This window comes from Zootoca vivipara, chromosome 7, assembly GCF_963506605.1.
Source record: "Zootoca vivipara chromosome 7, rZooViv1.1, whole genome shotgun sequence".
Taxonomy (NCBI): domain Eukaryota; kingdom Metazoa; phylum Chordata; class Lepidosauria; order Squamata; family Lacertidae; genus Zootoca; species Zootoca vivipara.
Genome location: NC_083282.1, coordinates 43,509,879 through 43,533,296, shown reverse-complemented (window position 1 = coordinate 43,533,296; position 23,418 = coordinate 43,509,879).

The following is a 23,418-nucleotide window of genomic DNA, read 5'->3' as shown; positions in this document are numbered from 1 at the left end:
AGTTATATCGTACTTTGCTGAGATTTGTATGTTGTATTATTTAATGCAAGGGCTTGTCCAAAATAATTCCAGCCAGTTCATAGGACTAAGTTGTCATGTTGAAAATGTGAGCTGAGTACATCTGAGATGAAACAGACAAGTACTGAGGCTGCCATGTGATTCTTTTACCATGCATTTAGTTCACAACCCACATTTCCTACGTCACTGGAGATCTGCCAAAATCAGACTGAATGGCAGTGCATTGATTGACTTAGAAACAGGGTGTGTTGTGAAATCATCAGATGAACAAATCCAAACAGGAACATATTATCCTCACTGGGATCATCTATAAATCACCATGCAATCAGCTATCTTTCAAATGTCACCTTCCTCAAGCTCAGGGCACTGGGGTATTAAGATGATGGCGGTGGGGGCGTGTCACCCTGGGCGGCAGGCTTGGCGGGGGGCAGTGGGCTGGACGGGGCTGACCACCTCCGACGGCTGCCGCCATCAAGGACTTAAGCCCCCATGTGAGCGAGACTGCCTCCGCGGCTTGCTCATGGGGTTTGCCCCGCTGGCTCAGGGTTAAACAAAAGAAAAAGATGGGACCATGATTCACCACCAAACCATCCCTTCCTTGCTTACAGGTCAGAGGAAAATGTGTGGCTTCCAGTCCTAAAGTAGCAATTCGGATCTGAGTTATGTGTTCATGTGAATAAGCTTCCTAAATTCACATGAATGCTGAACTCAGACCTGCATGAAGCCATTCAGCCTGCATTCACCAAGACACATGCTAGATGAGTTGAAGACTGTTGCTGATCTCTCTTGATTGCACATGCTCCATTTTCCCAGTTGAAAACACACACACACACACACACTTGATGGAGATAGATATCAGAGATACAGTGCAGAAGAAACAATAATGTGATTCAAATATTTTTGCATGCAATAGGTGGCTTGGTTATTCTGGTGCATAGAAGGATCTCCTCAAACCCAAACTGATATTATTATTATTATTATTATTATTATTATTATTATTATTATTATTATTGGGTTTTATTGGTTTACAAAGATATGTGCAATCTCTCTCATAACATTTTTACAAATCAGTTCCATTTGTTGAGACATTGGGGAGGAAAGGGGAAGAGAGGTAGGTGGGGTGGGGGTCGGGGTCGGGTGACAATGTTTCTATTTTGCTTAATGTGTGTGTGTGGGGGGGTTGTCAGCGTCACTTGTGTAGGTTCTCTGCTGTTCACTTGTGTTCCTTTGATGGTGAGAGATGTTGGGGTTGGCCTAGGATATGGTTGTTCCCCGAACTGATGATTGCCACTGTCAACTTTGAGCTGACCACTAATGCTGATATGGGGAGTTAAGGGTTCAGTCACACACACTTCAAAAACCCCAAATAGTCTTGGTAGTGTTTTTCACTACCTGTTAGAGGGTAAGGTAAAGGAAATATGAAGTCAATCACAGAAAGCAAACAAAACTTCCATGAAAAGCAGGGCAGAAGCAGAAATAGTGATGGCAACAAATCCTCCACTCAAAATGAATGTATATTAATAATCACGCCTCAACATCTTATTTCTGTTCTCTAGTTCACATCCCCCAAACGATGCCTTGTTTTAAAGGAGGGGTGTTTGGCAGCTAATCTGTTACCTGCCACCCCAGTGAGGCTTTGTTGCACTTTCCTAGGATCAGGTAATAATCAAGCTGAAGCCCCGAAGACAACAAATTTAAAAACAAGAAAAGATTTACTTTGGACACCTAATTAGGAATCCTAATCAGAAGTCATCAAGGCCTCTAATTAGCAAGGTTTGTTCAAACTCATTGCTTTCTCCTTAACGGCCACAGGACATCCAAGTGGTTTTAAATTATGTATCACAGGCCCCTAATCAGTATATTGAGCGTCATAAATTGTTAAAAGGAGCTAATAGCTTGCGTTCCTTGATAGAAAGCGCTGATACTGGAGGCAGGGAACTCATCAAATGAGGGAGCCTCGTTAGGCAGGCAGGGTGGTGGGAGGCTGTGCTTCAGTGTCTCATTTTGTTTTAGTAATTAGCTTTTACTGGATTATCCGATCCAAATCTTTATTCAGTTTACTCTGTCAAATCTCGTTTGCATTTTAAATGGGAAACTGACAAGGGTAGCAATTTATCTCCTGACTAGGTTAAACATGTTCAACTTGGTATGGCACATCTGATGAGAGAAGGAGCTGATGCAAGTATAGAACGCACACCCATCCACTTCATCATTGTATGTGTTGTACCCTGCTGGTCCACTCAAAATATATATAGCTCATAGAGTTAAATTTGAAAGTGAGAACCATTACTCAATGAGCTGCATAGAAGTTAGGTGATTGGGGAATTGGGGACAGGGCCTTTTCTGTAGTGGCACTCCATTACTGGAATATTCTCTCAGATACATCCTCCCACCAGGTCCAGGTCCATATCTGAGCACACCCTCAGGAAAGTAGTCTGGTGGACCCATAGGTGCCAAGTTCCGGATTGAAAAATCCGGGATCAGCAGCGCCGCGGCAACGGAAGTCGCTTCTACGCATGTCCGGAAGTGCGTAGAAGTGACTTCTGGTGCTGCTCTGCCCATTTCCAAAATGTCCAGAGGTCACTTCTACGCATGTCCGGAAGTCCATAGAAGCAACTTCTGGTGCTGTGGACATTTTGGAAATGGGCACAGCAGCAACTGAAGTCGCTTCTACGCATGCCCAGAAGTGCGTAGAAGCGACTTCCGGTGCCGGCGCGGCACCAGAAGAACATGGCCGCCGGCAGGAGCTCTGTAATCCGGGGGAATACGGGGTATTTTGCCATTCGGGACACCTGCGGGAAACAGTAAGAAAATACGGGGGGGTTCCCAGGGAAAACGGGGTACTTGGCAGCTATGGGTGGACCTTACCTTGGTGTGCTTACTTTGGTGGGTCTGCATAACAGCAGACATCAGTTCCTTCTGAATTAGTGACACTACACCATGGGTATTGTGGGAAATTAAAATGGCAGCTCCCAGATCCAGCTGCTTCTTTTTTACAAGAAGGCCTCTGAACAGCCACCAGTGGTGGCTCTGGCAGCTGCTACCATTGCTAGTAGTTTTAATATGCTTTGGAAGACGACTTTAAAATGTTTGATTTAGCCAAAGCATCTGATGGATTGTGTGCTGTTCTTGTTTCTGTGGCTACTGCTGTTATTTGGAGATGGTTTTGTTGAATTGTTATTTTTTAGATTTTAGATTTTAGGATACTATTTAATTGCTATTTGAGGTCCTCTGTCACTTTCAGGTGTGGTAGAAGCAAGGTGATCATTTGCATTGTCCAGTGGTGACAAAATTTATGTGAATCCACCCAACACATTCCTATAATAGTATAATAATAATTTATTACCGGTATTTATACCCCGCCCATCTGGCTGGGTTTCCCCAGCCACTCTGGGTGGCTTCCAACAAAAGATTAAAAATACATCCTAAGAGCATTTCCTAACATTTAATTGAATTTTGAATGAGGGTTCACATTATCCATAAAGCTTATTTTAAGGTAGCTAAGAAAGTATTGAAATGTGGGGTTATCTTTTACTGACAATTTACCCAATAGGCTGAAATTATTTTTCAGCATTAAAAAGGAAATATATTTTTTTTTCTAGCACATTACACAATTGTAATCTTTCTAACTCTCAGTGAAAAGGAAGATATTCAGTAATTTTAACTAAAATCGGAGTATGGGTAATTTCCTATATGATAATAATGGTAAAAAAAAAATCCTAGGTACTTAATATGAATGCACGTTAAAAACCATGAAGGGAATAATTTTAATTTCAAGGAATGAGTTCTGGCTGATTCATACATTAATTTACCTACATGTTAGTTTCATTGCATTTGTTCAACTTGTTGAAATTGCCTGTACCAGGGAAGGGGGCAAATGTTGTAACCTTGACTAACAGGCATCATTTTAAAAAAATGTTGTTTGTTTAAAGTGAAATATTCCGAGTTCATTTCTTGTTTGTAAATGTAGAGTTCTGGACTTTTCATTCATTTATTAGAAAGCATTTTAAAATCGCATCTCAATCGTATTCCCTGAATGGTTTACAACAAGAATAAAACTAAAATGTTCCTATAAAAACATAATTAACTTAAAAACATAGCCAAAATATCATCCAACATATATGCTATGGAATGCTGCTGGTTCTATCTAACAGCAGTTGAATAGACTAGGCTGGGTGTTCCTAAGCTAGAGGATCCTTAAAGCATTTTTGATTTGGCATGAAACGATTTGTTTTTCATAATCTATTGTCAACAGGAGGATGAAGACAGTTGGTTAGTGGCCCTGTCCATGGTGGCTGAAAGATCAGTCATTCCATTCATCAGTCTCCTGGTAACAAACTAGATCTTGTAACCAAGACAGATGTCAAGTGGGACATCTGTATGCAAAACAAATGTTTCAGTGTAGACTGTTCTGTTCAAGGTTCTAGCCAATAAAATTCCATACCCCCTCCCCCAAAACAGCCAATATTCTATGTCCATTTAACATGGCCAGTCCTCATTGAACTGAGTCATCATTTAAAGGGGGACCTCCTTAAATTTTTCCAAAGTTTCTTTTGTACTTCTGTGAACCAGGAAGTCCCATTGAGCCTGCTAATACTTCTCCCTTGTTCATGATTGCTGAGTTTTAGGATGCATAAGGGTTGATACTTAGAGAATGAGTTTGTTATTGTTAGTATATAGGATAGGATACTTCAGTGAGTTCTCGCAGTTAGCCAAAAGCAAATGCTGGCGACAGCTTTATTTGCAAGTGTACACGATTCAGTCCCTTCCCAAAAGTGGCTAGCAGCTTTAATGCTTGCATTTGAATGTATCTGGATTTGAATTTATTAAGGAGAAAATCAATATAAGGGTACTGGCTGGAAAATCAGCTGCTCTTTGCATTTAAATAAATAGTAGCTGAGCTTGAAATTTGCTTTGCTGGCCACCAAAGGGTTGAAATATATATATGCTAAATTACAACATAGACCAATAATTCTGATTGGCTTGAGTCTCCAGATACTACTTACTGAGTGGCTGTAGAAAATACAACACTGTGATGTGAATTCTGTCTCCTAAACACCATTTGATAGGGCTATCAATGGCAAAAACTTTTTTTGGGGGGGAGACTTTGCAAGATTCTGCAAATGTCACATCCTTTCCTCCACCTCCCCATGCCCAAAGAAGGATCTTATTCCACAACATAAAGACAAAAGAGACACATCCCTCTGCTGCCGCTTGGGGAACAAAATCTATATCTTTCTATAAAATATGCTGGGAAAGTCAGTCTTTTTCATGCTAATGTCACACAATTACCTCTTAACTGCCAAAACAAATGGCAGAAATAGGGAAAGTGACACCAAATCAAAAATGTCACAGGTGATCGATTTGTGTCATCTACCGTCCTCGCTGCCGAGGCTACAGAGAAAGACACGGTGATAACCCAACACTAATATTATATTACAGCCTTCACAGCGCCGAGTGCCAAGTGATGAATATGTGTCACTTTCTGTGTCGCTCACTCTCAGGGCCTGGGCGGGCAAGCATGGAAAATGGAGTGTTTAGGATTAATGATATCGAAAATGATAGAGAGGAGATTGAAAATTCCTGCCTTCCTGAACCATGCAGATTGAAATGTACCTCAGAGCTATCTTGGGTTGTCCCCTCCTCCTTATCCTCCTCCTTCTCCTTTCCCAAACACTCACTTTTTTAAAAGGAGAGAGAGAGCTGTGTTTCCTCTGTTTCCCTCTCTTTTCTGCAGCGTTTGGGTTGTAAAAACAGAAGACGAAATCCTTCCTTTCTGTGTCGGTTACCAAAACCAGTGGGAGATTCCCTGTGCCGCTTTCAAATAAACATGTCCACGCAGATTAAAAAAATGAAAGCAACACAGAAGAACCGATAATCTGACAATTAGTCTGATAATCACATTGGACCTAACTAATACATGTAAGACAACTACTTTGAGGTATGTCTGTGTGTTACAATCAAGTGGTATATGCATTTTATAAAGGAAACATTGGGTGATATCTTTAGTCTGTTTGTAATCATTTAAAGCAGAAGGTTGCAAGCATGGGAGCAGTGGAACCTATAGTAGAGTTGCTTTATGGTCCCTTCCAGATGATGCTGGGGCTGATAGGAGCTGGAGTCCAGCACCATCTGGAAGGCCACAGGTTCTTCTTCCCTACCAGACATTTCCAAATAGTGTCAGTGTCAGAATTGCCCCTTATCACCCCCCCTAGTCCCCCAAATCATGGAGCCTAGAAGGTAGTACAAGCAGGCTGCCAGGGAATAGGCCCGATAGCAGAAGTCAGAATGCAAGTGCTAGATCTGTTGAGACCACATAATGGATCTACATTGGCTCCCAGTACGTTTCTGAGCACAGTTCAAAGTGTTGGTGCTCACCTTTAAAGCCCTATATGGCCTCGGTCCAGTATACCTGAAGGAGCGTCTCCACCCCCATCGTTCTGCCTGGACACTGAGGTCCAGCACCGAGGGCCTTTTGGCGGTTCCCTCGTTGCGAGAAGCCAAGTTGCAGGGAACCAGGCAGAGGGCCTTCTCGGTGGTGGCACCCACCCTGTGGAATGCCCTCCCATCAGATGTCAAAGAGAAAAACAGCTACCAGATTTTTAGAAGACATCTGAAGGCAGCCATGTTTAGGGGGGCTTTTAATGTTTAATAGATTATTTTATTTCATTTTTCTGTTGGAAGCCGCCCAGAGTGGCTGGGGAAACCCAGCCAGATGGGTGGGGTATAAATAATAAATTATTATTATTATTATTATTATTATTATTATTATTATTATTATTATATAATGCAGCATCTATGGCTCTGTTGTTGTTGTTGTTGTTGTTGTTGTTGTTGTTGTTGTTGTTGTGAACTGCCCTGATATATTTTGATGAAGGGCAGTATATAAGTCTAAATAATAATAATAGTAACAATAATTTATTATTTATACCCCGCCCAAATGGCTGGGTTTCCCCAAACACTCTGGTGGCTCGCAACAGAATTAAAACACAGTGGCGCTGTGGGTTAAATCACAGAGTCTAGGGCTTGCTGATCAGAAGGTCGGCGGTTCGAAACCCTGCAACGGAGTGAGCTCCCGTTGCTCGGTCCCAGCTCCTGCCCACCTAGCAGTTCGAAAGCACATCAAAGTGCAAGTAGATAAATAGGGACCGCTCCGGCGGGAACGTAAACGGCATTTCTGTGCGCTGCTCTGGTTCGCCAGAAGCAGCTTTGTCATGCTGGCCACATGACCCGGAAGCTGTCTGCGGACAAACGCCGGCTCCCTCGGCCTATAGAGCAAGATGAGCGCCACAACCCCAGAGTCGGACACGACTGGACCTGATGGTCAGGGGCCCTTTACCTTTACCTTTTTAATACAATTTTATCATCTTTATATTTAATAAATGTTATAATTTATTATTGGACATGCAGTGGCAACATAAAATTGTGCCCAAAGGGCCTGTCAACATTATGCTGATATAATAATAGGTAGACAGCAAACGCACAGACTGAGAGCCAGCAGAGAACACAATTAATTGGGTAATAATTACATTTGCATCATGTGGGCGGAGGATGGGTGCCAGGATAATGGCTCTACTTGAATTATGACCCTCATAAAGTAACCCTAGTGAGACTTGGGAGCAAGAAGGTGAGAGCAGACTCGTTAGTAGACAAACTGAGAGAGCAGAATCCATAGAATGCAACACATGAACCTGTTTGCTTTATGGAAAGCATAGTAGCAAATCCTTCAGTGCCTGTCTGCAGACCAGTTAAGCTGAAAAACATGGAAGGATACCTAATTATGACCCTCTCCTCAACACTGTTGTCTGTGTGGCATTTTGTAGCCAAGTATTTTGTATTCCTGGGCTCAACGTACAGATCAGATGTAACACACCAATTTCGAATGTGGCCTCTCCCTTTAAGATGTGGCCTTTCAAGTGTTGTTGGACCACAACTGCCGTCATCATCACAACTGCCCACCGTTGACCCTGCTGGGCTGGGACTTATAGGAGATGGAGGCCAACAATATCTGGAGGGCAAAAGATTCCCCGGCCCTGCTTTAAAAATCCACAGAAATTGCAGAGGGATGAGTTGTTTCTTTCCTATCCACTTCTTCTGTATAGTTTTAAGGGGAAAGATGTATTTAAGACATGTTAAAACATGTGTGCTCTTTGTAATTATTGATTAAGGCATCTATATACCGGCATATGTATTTGGGGAGGGGGATTTCTCTCTTCTCTGGACCAATTTTAGTCTGTAAATTAGTTCATTTACATGGTATGTATTTTTCAGGGAGGGGAGGGAACCCCACCATCAAAGATGTTTCATGACAACTGAAGCACAGAGTGACTTAGCCTGGATAATGTGCAAGTTAAATGCAGAGTAATGGGAGACACTTCTGTCAAAGCTATCAGTCTAAGAAGATGGTAATGATATGCAAATTAACAGCACCAGGAGCCAATTGGGTGAAGTTTCTCCTTGGGGCATATTAAGCACTATTTTGCTTAAGTGGAATGGTTGGTTGCCCAATAAATACATGCAAAATCTGAGACAATCAATTTGAAAACTGCACTAAGCTAAACAAAACACTTTGAAAAGGAGAAAGGATGCATGTTGTGTCTATATATCATATGCAAGTGTATAATAATAAATCCAGCTTGCACTGTGGAGGTATAGAAACATGATCCTTGCTATTAGACCCAAGGCTGATTCTGGTGTGTGAAAGCTCAACATGTCGTATAACTATCCTTTGTATGACTTGACATGCTCTGTACAGGAGTGTTGGCTGAGGTAATCAGCTATGTGTCATCCACTTACCACAGAAGCTGTATGAAGGGGATTGATGGGGACCTCTTTGACAGGAATCTCCCATTCCCCATCAGAGGCTGTTTAAGTGAGAGCCAAACAAGAAGTAATATAATTCACATTTTCAACTCTTACACAGCGGGTTAAAATAATAATAATAAGCTGGTATGCAGGAGGCAAACCAGATCACAATTCTGGCATGAGGTATGGGGGACATTAATCCATTTGCCCTTTGCCATGGTCCATAGCTGTCAAGTTTTCCCTTTTCTCGCGAGGAAGCCTATTCAGCATAAGGGAATTTCCCTTAAAAAAAGGGAGAACTTGACAGCTATGCCATAGTCCCAACTGGACCAGCAATTTGCAATGGGAGGAAAGAACATGAAAAGTGCATCAATAGAAATATGGAACTAAAATTCAATATGGTTTAGGATGGGCTGTTATTTATTTTCAAGGAGCCAAGATGTTTCAAACCTGGAAAGTCCACACCCTCATCTACACCTGCCATTCCAGCTTTTGATAAATATTGAGCAGGTTCCCTGTGACATATTAATTATAACATTATGGATTTCAGGAGACTGAGAGTTAGCAAGGGAATGTTTCAACATTTGCTTCATTTTAGCTTAACACAATATAGAAAGCAGCCATAAGGCTCCACGTTAAGGCTTCATTTGGAATATTTTCCAAGTGTTTTTGAGATGGACCCAACATTCAGAGCAAAGCCTTATATTTCAAATGTTGTTGTATCTAAAATCAGAAGTGGTATTCCATACCCTCCAACATTTCTCCAATGAAAATAGGGACGTCCCATTTCATAATGATAATTTTTACTATTTATACCTGTAATGGGGAGGGCTTACAGAGAACAGCCCCCCCCCATCTTACTGGATTGCCCCAGCGACTCTGGGCAGCTTCCAACATATATAAATACATAATAAAACATTAAACATTAAAAAAACCTTCCCTATACAGTATTGCCTTCAGATGGCTCGGTGGGTCGGATAACTCCATACCCTCCAACATTTCTCAAATGAAAATAGGGACATCCTAAAGAAAAGTGGGACATTCCAGAATCAAATCAGAAACCGGGATGGCTTCTCTAAATCAGGGACATCCCTGGAAAATAGGGACACTTGGAGAGTCTGGTACTCTGTTGTTGTTGTTGTTGTTGCCGCTGCTGCTGCTGCTGCTTGTTTGTTTGTTTCTGTATTTTTGTTGTTATCATTAGCATCGCTTTGGACATTCAAAAACATGTAACATCTCAAACTCAAATGCAGCATTCCAAAATGGAAATTCTGATTATACAGCCACAAGGTCAGATCATGTAATGTCACAGCACAACTAATGTGGAAATGAGTCAAAGGAATGGAGTGAATTAAAGAGAATTTGACAAGGCCAATGTGCCCCTAAAATGCTGCTGGAAATAATGAGCTACAGTAGTGCTTAAGTATTCTAAGGAAATGTTAATGCCTTGTTATACCAGGAACAAGCACTGCCAAATCAAAAAGAAAAATGTACGGAATAATGTTTTGTTTATGAAGTGCTCTGATGCCTTTCTGGAAATCATTTCTGCTTTTTTGGTGAGTGTGTTTTTAAACTATTTTTATGGCATTCATACAGTTAATAACAAATTATTTAAACCATGATTTTCTGTGATTACAGGAATAAGTTCCTGATTCAGTTTTGCTTTTCTATAATAATCATTCCAGTAGCCTATAATGCATGTAGTTAAAATCTGATTACTACTGCTCTATGTATCACATCTGTTGATTTGTCCATTTCTGCAAGGTCTAAACATCGGGTGACTAATCTGTCACAGCCTGAGGACTACATTGTTCCATTGCGAACCCACATTGGTTGCATATGCCAATAGTGGGTGTGACCAAATAGTGGGTGTGGCCTATTAGAAACTGGTTTTACTAGAGGGGCACTATATGAAAGAGATTCAGTGGTGACCATTCTCACCTCCAAAAAGAGACAGCTGGCTACTTCCACAGCCACAACTACAACTCCTCACAGACAACTGAGACCTAATAGTATCCCTTATTAGATAACTGAATTTAGCCCACCATGCTGGTGGAAGTTGACCATGCTGGTGGACCATGCTGGTGGAACCATTGACCATGCTGGTGGAAGATCAACATCTGGAAGGTTACATGTTCTACACCTCTGTCCTAGCTTAAGGAAAAATCACTAAATTAACAACCTCTAAATAAATATGCTTCTGTTCAAACAACCTATGTTTATGTCTTTCTTTATGCTAGATAAACCCTTTCCCAAATGAATGCAGCTATTTTGATTCCTGACTTTCTGTTTGCAAGTACAGTGGTACTTTGGTACTCAAATGGCTTGGCTCCCGAACAAATTGGCTCCCAAACGCCGCAAACCCAGAAGTGAGTGTTCCGGTTTGCAAACATTTTTTGGAAGCCGAACATCTGACATGGCTTCTGCGGCTTCCGATTGAGTACGATTGGGTACAGGAAGTTCCTAAGGCCAATCAGAAGCTGCACCTTGGTTTTCAAATGGTTCTGGGAGTCGAATGGACTCCCGGAATGGATTAAGTTCGAGAACCAAGGTACCACTGTATATTGCCTTGGATATGTTGAAAAGTACTGTACCTATGCACTGTCTAGCACTTCCTCTTTTCCAGGAACGTATTTTGACCTCCTGCAGTTCAGCTAGAGTGTGTGTGTCCCTCCATTTGGCCGAATCAATCCTGATTCAGAACATGCGGGCAGGCAAGAGATATGTCGGTGAATTAATTGCTAGCCAAGCCCAGTATTCTGAGACAAGGCAGGGGGGGGCTGGCTTAGCTATCCCACTGGATCCACTGGATGGTGTGGATAGATCACATGATGGCATTGGGCACGATCTGGATGTGGTCATTGTGACAGCCTAGAGCACTTGGGCTGCTGGGAGTGGCTGGGCTAAGGATGCAGCCATGACTTTGCCATTCAACAAAGCTCCATAAGTTTAGATTGTGCCCTGAGTATAGTTTGCAACATAGCAGGCAAGGGGTGTGTGGGGAGGGAGGGGACACTAAGCCCAATCAGGGGCAGAGGGAAGGGGGGGCGGTGGAGGCGGTCTGACCCGTGTGTCACCACTGAGGGCGGCACTCACCACAGGGCCTGCAGCGTGCCTGAGCCACACGTCTCTCCTGGGAGTGACGTGGTGGCTTGGGCTCCCGCAGGCTTCGCACTGTCCCAAACAGTCCACCCGCCACTTCCCCCTCAGCTGTAGGGCGGCTGAGTGGGAGGAGGCAAGCAGACTCCTTAGAGGCCCCGTGGAGCGTCCTGTCCCGGCTGGCCCTGCCCCGCCCCCACAGGTGGCTGGCCCCGCCCCTGGGCGCAGGGCACGCACACCACCCCAGGCACCTGATTGGCTTGCTCTGCCGCTGCGCCCAATAGTGGAGATATAGGACTGAGATGTGGGGGAGAGTTAATCAGCAGGGAGAAAGGCAGGCACCTATTCCATCTGGACTCTACCCTGATAAAATTTTATATCATATATTTGTTCACCTATGTTACATACTTATGCAATGAATGGTGTAATAATGACCATCATTAATTCCAGTATCTTTAGGGTAATTACTACCCACAGATGAACTGTATTTTGGGAAAGTTCACACTACCAAAATAAGACGCTTGTATGCAATTGTATTAGACAGGATCCAAGAGATGTGATGCCGTATACAGTATATGAAGTCAGTGCTGTGTTAATCACAGCCTTCTTTCTACCTAGGAGCAGGTTATTATCCTGTATTAGAGAATAGGCTAACTCCATCTGCTTCACAACATGCTCAAAGCCATAAGGCTATATTGGTTTTCACTCCCCTGCTGTGCTGCCATGAACATACTTTTATGAAAGGACGCGGTGCGCCTGGCCGAATTGCCAGCAGCCCAATGAAGAAATCAAGGAGGATCTCCCTTTGTCCATAGTCTGAACTATTTCCAGGTGGGGAAAGCTGTGGGTGCAAACTGAAGGCTCATTCTTCAATGTCTCAAATACATCAGGGGTTGGGGGCCTGTGTTACGGCCCACTAGATGCTTCGGACTCCAGCTCCCATTAGCCCCAGATTACATGCCCTGTAGTCAAGGATGATGGGAGTTGTAGTCCAACAAAGTCTGGAGGACCACCTTGGTGTTTTCAGAGTTATCTTTGGCACTGTTTGTTTTTAAAGGGTTTCATTATCACTTGCATGTTTCCATGATACATGGAAGTTGCTGAAATTAAATTGACATTGCATCATTCATGACTGATGCATTGGCAGTTTCTAATAGCAAGGGCAGGGATAGGAATTTTCTGGTAAGAGAGGGAAATTGTTTGCTGGCTCTGCCCCATCACCCAGAAAGAGGAAGTTGCTTTACTCAGTGCTGGGCCCTTAAAAAATACACATCATGCCCACAGATGTTGTGCTTTCCTTGCTGGCAAAATTCAGAAAGAAGCAGAGGCAAATTTCAAACAGCTAAGCAAAGGCCCCACCCAAAAAAGCTCCCTTCCTGATGGAGTCTAGGCATCCTCTTTTTATTTAATGCACTTTGTCAGCAAGCTTGAAAAATGGATTCTGATTCACTTCTATTTATTTCAGACAATGTTTCTTGGCACCCTGTAAATTCAGCCTATTCATTTCATTTCAGGCGACGCAATCCGGCACAGCCTTAATGTTGCCACTCTGTCTTTGTATGCTTGCAAATCTGACAGCCCTGTGCCCGCTGACCCTCCTTCACCCCACCTCCCCAAAATCCCCTCTTTGTCATTTAAAGAGGGGAAAAAAGACACCCTCTGAAATATGTTTAAAAAGCCCTTAGTGGAGACATCGGAGAATAAAGCCAAGCTAGGGTCTCCTTTGCATGTGTTCACTAATGTAGCCAATGAAGAAACAGATGTGGATAGACTTTCTATTTTTTTTTTAAAAAAAAGGGGGAAGGAAGATGAAATTATTCTTTTGGCAAAATCTAAATGGGATTCTATCCAGGTATCATTTGCAAAACATTGGAGGAAATTACATTTCTATTTGGGAATAAATGAAGACCCAGGTGATAATGGAAGGGAGTCCAACTGAAATTGAAATTTATGACTTTGCAAATGACTAGCAGACATACACACACCCCTATCAGGGCTTCCTTGTGCTCTCTATCTCCCTGCTTTGAACAGATGAGAGGAGGGTTGTGTTGAAGGAAAATAGAACTAAGCTTTTTTTTTTCCCTCCTGGTCTCAAGCCATCAAGGGGAGGGAGGGAAAAGAGGAGAAGGAGACAGGAGGACTCGAAAGAAAGAGATGACATTAGTGCCTGTTATAACATTGTCACCGGCAATGTAAATTGACGTGCTACATAGTCAACAGGACACACTTGGCTGCCCACAAGTGGGAAGTACTTAAATCTTGGCACTGATAAATGAAATATTTTAAGGGAGCTAATCAGTGAAAATGGGGTTTCATCAGGCGCTGACATGTCTTGCTTGCTTCAGTGAACCCAAGAGAGAAAAATGATTGCATAGCACGGACCAGAAACACACACACAGCCTTGCGTGTGCACAGGGAGATGGAGCCAAGGGTGGTAGCAAGGAAGGCTATGCTAAGGATGCTAACTGTACACTGATCTGGGCCCCTGCCGCTGCTGGGTTCCCTCGTGCTTCAGGCCCGCACACACTGCCAGCCTCCACTCTCCCTCCTGCTCTCTCTCTCTCTCTCTCTCTCTCTCTCTCTCTCTCTCTCTCTCTCTCTCTCTCTTGCACTTTTGATAAATGTGTTTGCATGGAATGGAGTTGGTGCAAATCCCCAATCTACAGCCTGCTGGGCTCAGTTGGCTCAGCAGCAGGCTAGCCAGTATTTCTGGATAAACACTAATAAATCTTTCTTTTCTTAGTGGCAATCAGTCATTTCCCCCGACTTTCCTTCTCCTCTCCAGTGTTCACAGTGGTAGAAAATGGGAATCAAGTTAGGAGGTACTTGGATGTTTGAGAGTTGGAGAGGATAGAGAAGGCATGGGGGAGGGGACAGAGGGGCTTAAAAGGAACATGGAATGGGGGAAAGGGGGTCTGGGGTTGGGCAGTTGAGAAGCAGCAATGTGAGGATGAGCGGGGAGGCAAGGAAATGTGGTGTGGAGGACTGAAAGTCCCATCAGCACCTATTATGGCCATACTTGGGTTTCTCGAAACTTGGGTCTCCAGCTGGTTTTGGACTACAATTCCCATCATCCCTGATCACTGGTCCCGCTAGCTAGGGATGATGGGGATTATAATACAAAAATAGCAATTACAGTAGCAAAATGATTGCAGGCTTATAACTACTATCTAAGTTACAAAAGTACAAAATTTAAATGGAAAAATTGTGTCTGAGCTGCACAGCTCAAATATGCATGTGTGGTCAGCTTGGAAGCATGAAGAAAGAGGAGGCTGCCCAGGCAGGAAGTATGTAGTGTTACAGCTTCCTTCCAAGGCAAACAAAGGAAGTGATCTCACGGAGTTCTCTCTAGCATTTTTTTTACAGGAAAGTTCTATGCGCCTATGCCTATCTAGCAAAAAATGAATTGTTGGTTTGATTGCAATAATGTCCCACACTTACAACATTTACCTCCATCTGCAAATATGCTGATGAAGTATCAAATTAGACATAGTGCAGGAAATCCATTGGGTACAGCATCCCTGATAGGTGGCCATCCAGCCTCTGCTTGAAATTTTCTAAGAAAAGAGAGTCTACCATCTTCCAGAGCTCAATGATTGACTGATGAGCAATTCACATCATCAGGAATTTCTTCCTAATATTTAGTCAAAATGTGTACCTTTATGTTTGGGTCCTACTCTGTGAGACAACAGAAAATTTGCTCCATCATCTATGTGACAGAACTTCCAATATCTGATAACAGCATCATATTTCCTCTTAATTATCTCTTTTCCAGGCTTGTTGTTGTTTAGTCATTTAGTCGTGTCTGATTCTTCATGACCCCATGGACCAGAGCATGCCAGGCACTCCTGTCTTCCACTGCCTCCAGGCTACCTATACCCAACTCATTGAATTTTTCCTCTTAAGACTTGGTCCCACACAATCTTTGTTGCTCTCCTCTGGACATGTTCCAGTTTGCTAATATCCATCTTTAACAGTGGTGCCCATTCCAAGTGAAGTTTGACCAACATAGACTAGATTAGCACCATTACTTCTCAAGATCTGGGTACTCTATTGCTGTTCAAGTAGCCCAGAACTGCATTAGTCTTTTGAGCTACAGTACTGCATTGCACAGCTCACTCATGTTCACCTTTTGCTCTAGATCCTTTTCACACATACAGCTGTCAAACCTGGCTGGATGACACTACATAAACTTTTCCTACAGAACTTGGCATTTATCTCTGTTGAAATTCTTTTTAAAAAGGTTTGGCCTAGTTTGCTATCATGCCAGAGTGATCTTGAATCCTGTTTCTGTCTTTTAAGGCCATATCAGTTTGGTGTCTTCCTCAAATTTCATGTTCATTCCCTTTACCATCCATGCATTTAGGGAAAGGTCTGGAGGGAGAGGCCTGTGTCACACACACCTGCCACATAGTATACAAGTACAGTACTGGAGTTCTACCTCCAAGTGTCCATTGTGTAGGCTACACTTTAGACAACTTTAGACAACGACCAGCAACCCCTGATTTACACAGTGGTTGCGTTCCAGGTCATCTTGTACAACGGTGGAGCATATGTAAGCCCGCCCCACTCCGCTATGCCCTGTAATGCCTTGAATGCACACAAAATGGTCGTTGCCTATATGTTAATGCATAGACACCCAGAAGCAAAGCAGGGCCTTTTCACCAGCATTTTTTCCACATGAGCAACACACGAAGAGAACTTGAGAAACTCACTCGCAGAGGACTCACAGACACACAGAGAGCAGGTTCCCCCAGTTTGTGGCTGGTGAAGGGGTGGGATAGTGAAGGCAATGGTGATCATGTGTGATCTTATGCCCTGATCCTCTGTGTGATGTCAATTACATGATTTGGAACACCTGAGCAGGACTTTTGAGAGACTTGATGCAAGCCATACAGAACCAATGAGGAATTTAATGCGCAGAGCACTCTGATCATACAGAAATGTCCTAAGAGGCTACATGACTGGCAAAAGGGATGACATGGAAGCAGATGCCTCCTCGATTCCCATCTAGCATGTTCTCAGACAATATGCTGCCTTCAAAACCAGAAGTCAAGCTTTGAGGAACAACAACAATGTGAATTCATTGGAGGGTAGCAAGAGGAGGAAATGTGAGATTTAGGCCAGTACAATTAATATTGCCGTGTCAGGAAGGACAAGCCTGTAATGCAAGGGTACAATGGGCTGGCTAGCAAGGTGAATTGCATACACCTCTTCAGACAGGAATTGTAAAGCACACACACACAATATTTTAAAAGAATGTTTCTGTTGTCAGTACAGCCAAGCGAGGTCTCCATTGCATTCATTATTCAGCCCTAAGAAGGCCAGGCGTATGTGTGATCCGTCATTCAGGGCTTGGCTTTTGTTCGTTTCCCGGATGAAGGGACATTTGCTTGCGTCAGTGGCAATTCAATAGAGATCAAGATCCTAAAGGCTGGTGCAGTACCTAAGAAAGGAGCAGCCTGTAAATACACTGTTTGTGCCAAGGAATCTGCACCTTTCACACTCTTCATTCTTTGTGGCTGGGGTTCTCAGCTAGACCACCACAGGAATAAAAGCAGCGGATGTAACAGGAGGCAGCAGTGGGCGTGGAGGAAGATTGGAGCAAAACTGTTTTCCTTCATCCCTTAGCACGTCAGAGCCCAATTCCCACAACTCTGGGCAGGAGGGCTGGATCAGGACTAAGGTTGGCACTGTGGTGGCTTGAACCAGGTCTCTCTCTCTTACATTGCTGCATTCCTGCATCAATTGTGGGGTTGGGTGGTTGCTATTGTTTTCAGGAAAGAAAAAGCACCAAAGACATCCTAATCATGATTCTCCAGTGTCCTATGTAGTTTGGCCCTCCGTGATTGATATGACAGATACGGATTCAGATCTCAGGTCAGCCACATAAGCAGCCTCATTTTCCTCCTCTGTGAAATGGGAATAACAGTGGCCTGTCTTGCAAGATTGTTGAAAATATGAACAAAATAATGACATATTACAAATGGTCTCAATTTCCAGAGCATAGTAGTACTATAAACCAAAGCCAGATATAAAGTGTTTTCTAAATAAACATGTGCATGCATGCACAGACACACACAATATGGCAGAGAATTTGTACGTTCTGCTTCCATAACATCATTTTTGCAGGGCATAATGGGTCTTGAATTATCCTAGAAATCGTACTTATCCTGCAGCTTGAAAATACCTAAATGTATAATGTAAGTCTTCACCCAACCGTCATAGAAGGCCAATAATTAAAGACTTATAAGGTCTAAAAGCCAGCAAGAGTGAATTATTGGAATAAGGAAGGGAATGTGGTGTGTGTGTGTGTGTGTGTGAGAGAGAGAGAGAGAGAGAGAGAGAGAGAGAGAGAGAGAGAGAGAGAGAGAGAGAGAAAATCACCCTGTACTTACATCACAGCATCATAAAAAAGGTTCGAACTGCAATTCCCAGGGTGATCATGAAATGAAAATGTCCTTCGATTACTGAGCATTTTAAGACATGATTATTTCATGTGAATGATATTAAGAAAATGACAGTTGGAAATTCATCACGAAACAAATTAATACTTAAACATTTTAACAAAGACTCCCTTGTGGTTTTCCACCTCCCATTTTGACTCTATAATGAGTTATTCTCTCCACTCCCCCTAAAAAAAGCCCACCAGGAACAAAGATGATAAAAGGCATGATGAAAAATGCATCTAGAAAACAAATTCATAACTACAATTGCTCTTTTTTTTCCTTAAAGAAAAGGGTTGCAGCTTAGCTAAAAATATGTAAAACAGAAAAACGATTCAATATTCTTGCTGGTGGGTAAGGGGATGGGGTTTCCCCCCCTCTATGAAGTCAAGCCAGCTAGGGTTTGAATAATGACAACAAAATATTGTAGGAAGGCAACAATTTAGACCATGTTCTCCTCCCTACACACACACACACACACACACACACACACACACACACACACACCGCCTTCCTTTTCTCCCTTTCAGATGCAACGCACCCTTAACTCACTGCATAACAGCAGGAATAAATCAAAGCAGTGCTGCAAGTTTATAGCAGCTAAAAACATAGATAAATGCTGGATGTGATTTATTTTATTCTATTTAAATGGAATATAGTCCCATTGAGAGTTCTGGTAATGTTATGTGCTTTGAATTCTCTTGTTGCCACTGGAGGATCCAATATCCCTTCTCTCCCCCACCTGTCAGAATCCGGGGGCGGACCATGGCTCAGTGGCTCTCCATTGGCTGTTACAGGTTCAATCCCCAGCATCTCTCAGTACAGCTGTGAAAGACCCATCAATGTCTGGTAGAACCACTGTCAGTGTGGACAATACTGAGCTGGATGGCTCAGTGGGTCTGGCTCAGGGCCCTTTGAGATGACCTGTTTATTAAGCATTTATTCTCGTTCGTTTGTGGGGAAGTTAAACGATATTGTATCAAAGCAAGTTTTATCCCGCAATTTCCCATGCATTTCCTTATGGGGGGGGGGAGTTTGAATTGTTGCGCTAGAGCTCTAGATCAACATTGATTACCCAACCTGAATTTGTCAGTATGTGACAGAATCCCACCTGAAAATAGAGATCGTCTAGAAGGGCCCTCAGTAAAAAAACAGTTTCCTATTTATAATCCTGGTGTTTGTTGCCCTGGGCAACAAATGTTCAAACAAATGTTATATGCTCATATAATATATGATCAAACTGAGGCCACAGTCAGTGGAGGCAAAAAAGCAACCTACCCCAGCCAGGGTCCCAATCTGGTTTAGATCCTTACAGCTGCTATTGACTAGGTAAAAGCTTTCTTCAACAAGACGCTTTATGGATGTTTTGGACAGGAGCATCCATCAGCTCCAGTCAGGAATGATGGGAACTGTAGTCTTGGTTAAGCTTGCTTCATAAAAAACAAAACAAAACTGCTGGTTGTGTGAATGGTATCACATCTGGTTTGCCTTAAGAAGCTATCTTTCCCTGTTCACCTCACTGTGATCTCCTGAGAACAGCTTTTGAATGTATTACATCAGTGCTCAAAACTTAGTGGACAACAAGGCCATACAGAGAAGCACACTCTGTACCTGCTGTAACGGAAATGTGGAAGACCTTTGTATTTTGAGGAGTTAGTGATAATAATAATAATAATAATAATAATAATAATAATAATAATAATAATTTATTTGTACCCTGCCCATCTGGCTGAGTCTCCTCAGCCACAGTGATCTACAGCATTGGCTCGTCTCCTGCCAAGACCTTCTTTCTGGGGTCTTGCACCCTTTATTTAGCCAACTGCATTTCTTATCTTGTGTTCAGACACTTGTTGATAGGGTGGCTAATTTCTTATTGCTGATTCAAGGGCGGTTCTTCAGGTGCTGGCAGGGGGTGGCCTTCCAGGTTAACCACCTGTTAAAATGCAGCTGTAGTGGCAGCCTGCCCAGAGTCAACTAGTAGAGTATTACTGAAGCATTTCAGAAGTTCCATGCCTCTAGTTAGTAACTTCTTCTTTGAAGCTTCCACCTCTGTTGTTGTTTCCTGTTTAATGTGGTGGCAGCCAGTGGCTGCGTGTCCTGTTTTGCCACTTGAGGTGGCTGCCTGTTAATTGCCTGTTAATAGCTCCTTAAATAATTGATTCCTTTCCCAGATGTGAGGAGGTTTCATCTCATTCTCTATCTTTTTGTTAATGCTATCTTGAATTTTAAAATCAAAAGAGCAAAACAGTTCCCCACTGACAAATAAAAGGCTAGTAAAGGTAAAGGGACCCCTGACCATTAGGTCCAGTCGTGACCGACTCTGGGGTTGCGCGCTCATCTCGCATTATTGGCCGAGGGAGCCGGCGTATAGCTTCCAGGTCATGTGGCCAGCATGACAAAGCCGCTTCTGGCAAACCAGAGCAGCACATGGAAACGCCGTTTACCTTCCCGCTGTAGCGGTTCCTATTTATCTACTTGCATTTTGACATGCTTTCGAACTGCTAGGTTGGCAGGAGCTGGGACCAAGCAACGGGAGCTCACCCCGTCACAGGGATTCGAACCGCCGACCTTCTGATCAGCAAGCCCTAGGCTCAGTGGTTTAACCACAGCGCCACCTGAAATTTCCGTCTACAATACTACCTCCATGTTAAAAAAGGAAAGTGGGAACAAAATCTGCAAGGAAGTTACTAATTAAAGTTACAGGGGACCTTTGCTTAACAAGACTTGATCTTGGTCATGGGAATGAGCATTACTGGTGGCAAAGAAGCAATGCCTCAGCCATACTAAACAGCACTGTTGTGGACACACATTGCCAGCTCCAAGCTGCATTAGCTTTGCCACCGCAGAGGAGTGGGGAGAGTTTGGATTCCTGCCTTCGCTGATGCTGGCCATGCAGCCAAGCAATCCCACGAGCAATTCCATGGTATTCCAAGCTATATACAGTTCCCCCTCAAACAGCATCCTCAAGTCTCAACGTGCCAACCTGAACAGGTAAATCAGACCAGAATTTCTTCCCGAGTCTGTATGCCATGCAGCTGACTGACTTTCCCACCACATGCCGGTATGTGTGAGACCGTTTTGGAAGAGACTGATTATACAGTACCCTCTGTCAATTCCTAAGCAGAGGGGGAATGGAGCGCAAGTCATTATGAAGGCCTGTCTGCACAGCCCACCAATGGGATACGTATAGCCCTCTCCAACCGATGGAAATAGCAGGCATGATGCTTCTTTCATGCCTTCTGATTGTACCTTGCCAGAGGGGTTTCTGCAGGTATAAAAATATTGGTTATACCTTACAGGAGCTCATGCTATTAGTACGGTTGTAGATGTAATATGATTTACTGGTGTTTTTTTATTTCCCACTGGCCTGGTATCAATATATTTATACCACAAGAGTGGCCAATAAATTTCTCTTATGAATCCTGTTATACACCATTGACTATTTATCATTTTTATTAGGAGGTCACAACTTAAAGGTGTAACATGATTTTATACCTAATTTGCGACCCTTTCCAAAATAATACATGGTCACTTCTGAACTATTCACCTCCTCCTCTGGCATTTGTCATTCTTCAGGCCCCCCTCTCCCCCCCCCACCCTTAACCAGATGGTCCTGGCTTCAGGTTCTTAGGAACCCTCTTTCTCCTGCCATCTCTAGTACAAAGAATAAAGAAACTAGAACTAACGAGTCCCAGTTGCTTGACTTTATAAAATTCTGCAATGGCAACCAGGAAATGGTCAACTTTTGGACCTCCTTCACTATATCAGTGACCCAGAGGAGCAATTTTATGGCTTTTTCTCAGCATCGCTTCACATTTTCGACTTCTTTCTCAGGTTCAGTGCTAAAAATGACAGTCAAAGGAAGAGTTGAGATTGCGATGAATTAAGTGTAGCCTTTATTTTTCCTGAGTTCTTGCTGTGGCATCTATAACCCATAAAAAGATGGGCACTGGGAGAGTGATTTGTATGCCTGCACAATCGGTCTTCATTGATGGTGCCCCTGCATAAACCACATTTTTTTACTACTGCCCCTATACTTGGACAGTGAAAAACACTACCTACACACACACACATGGATTCTGATCACAACACAGTGCCTTTTATTTTTAAAAAAATAACAATACCATCCAATCAATTAGGTTCCTTGAATAATATGAAGTTGCCAGGGCAGACTCATATTCTAACAGCCCTAAATGAGTGAGCGAAAGTGTGGCCACAAGCAACCTAGTCACCATAAATGGCATGGGATCAGGCAACATATCAGGTCTCCACCCTCAGGGAGATTGATCACACATGCTTTTCATGCCAAAGGCCCAATATTCAATATTAAACATCAGGGTAGCCAACATGGTGCCCTCCAGTTGCTGTGGACTCCAGCTTCCAGCCAGCATGGCCAATCTCCTGGGCTGATGCGAGTTGGAGCCCAGCAACCTTTGGAGGGCACCATTCTGGCTACCCCTTCCCTAGTGTCACCAGTTGAAAAGCCATCAGGTAGCAGATGGTGTGAAAAGATCTCTGCTTGAGACCTTGGAGAGTCAGGGCCAGAATTAAGAGTGCTCTTGATAAAACGCCTGATTTGTGAACAACCAACGGGTAGGTATTTTATGTGAAGACATTCCCACCTGACCATACAACCTACGACCTGTTGTGCTACAGATAGCGCTCGTTGGATTTGTTACAAATACCAAAACCCAGCCTTGGCAATGAAGCGTGTCTGGAAACTCAAGGCAATTTTGTATAGTAATATGAACTGCAAAAGTTGCTCCAAATAGCCTGCGGCAAAATGTGGAGAAAATTCTTGTGCTATCATTTTTATTAAATACAAAACGCAAAAATGCGAAACACGAAAAAAAATTGTTGTTTTCAAGATTTTCCATGTAGTGAAGAAATCCTTGAATAATCATAGAAAGGGGCTGTGGTGCCTTCCGAATATTGTTGGACCACAAATCCACCATTCCTGCCATTCAACATGTTAGCTGGTGTCAGGGGACCTTCCTACAGGGAACCTCCCCCCATCCTGCTGACCAGCACTTTGCCCAGTGAGAGCAGC